Below are 1,337 nucleotides of genomic sequence, written 5' to 3'. Positions count from 1 at the left end.
CGTCGTTGAACAATTCAATAAGGGAGGAATCCTTGCTGAAGGACCATTTTATGATGCTTCTACTAATAAATTGGCTTGGGTTGATATTTATGGTCAAAGTGTCCATTTTACCGACTTAGTCACTAAAGAAGTAATCATTTTATTTCTAGAATGCTATTATTTCAACAATCCGCTTCCCTTGTTTTATTTTTTGTATTGAATAAATTCATCTACCTAGTTAGTTTTACGATTATTAAATTTTAGTCATAACTTTATTGATGTGGCCGTACGTCTAAGTATTTCAAGATCGAGTGTTATACAGTATATAGATAATTAAAAACAGATACACTGCAGATAATATATATTTTATAAAATGTCAGTACTTGGAAGTTATTATGTATACGAAACGGCGTGTAGCTTGCAGGTTAAGTTGAGGCATCAACCGAAAGAGATCATTCATGACACACAGCATTAGTCAATTTAGTCATAATATTCCATGCGTATAATGGATATGTTTTGATAGCAATTGCATTGCATATTGGTTGTTTACTAATGAGATTAGTGTTATTTTAGCTTTTAGGAAGTAAAACGGTACATTAGTATTAACAAGTGTTATAATTCATTTTTTTATTATTGTATTAACACTTTGATAAGAATTGGTTATTGACAAGTTTTACATGGTCACTGTTGACCATCCTCTATATTACCGGCTCTGCACTACTATACATTAGTATACAATGCATGTACTATTGTTATACTGTACTTTATTAACTTAACGGAGCGATGCTACCCATGATAGCTCTTTTCATCGCGGCTCTATTATGTCAAATATGCACATTATTTTGATACTTTACGTCTTGAAATTATTATCTTGATGCACATCGAAACAACAATGTTGTAGCTCCAATGCAGTACATACCCCTTGATTTTAACTTGCTTGCAATCGAGGAATTTGATTTATACCAAAGATAAAAAGCGACACAAATTTGCTTTGCAACTGCACATTATACAGTATATAGCTTTTTTCTCCGTACAGAATGCATTGTAGATTGTTGTTAGTATGAATCGTAGCGATACAGCAGGCGAATAGAATAACAGATTACAACACAGATATATCATCGATATAAGTCTCTTTGTCTCCTGCTAGGATGAAGTCCACAACTTTGATGCTCGCCCTGGTGCCAGTAAGCTTATGATCATAATCTGAAAACTTTAACGTAAAGCTGACTGTCATAAATGAATACTATAAGCTTCAATCTCTTATCGTCTTGTAGTTGTTAAGAGAATAAATCATAAGGACTGCTGGATAATTAACTTGGAGAATAAGATCGTCTCATACAATGATAAGGAAAAAGGCA

Source organism: Trichoplax adhaerens, genomic scaffold (genome assembly GCF_000150275.1).
Source record: "Trichoplax adhaerens TRIADscaffold_303 genomic scaffold, whole genome shotgun sequence".
Taxonomy (NCBI): domain Eukaryota; kingdom Metazoa; phylum Placozoa; class Uniplacotomia; order Trichoplacea; family Trichoplacidae; genus Trichoplax; species Trichoplax adhaerens.
Note: the sequence above shows the minus strand (reverse complement) of the source record.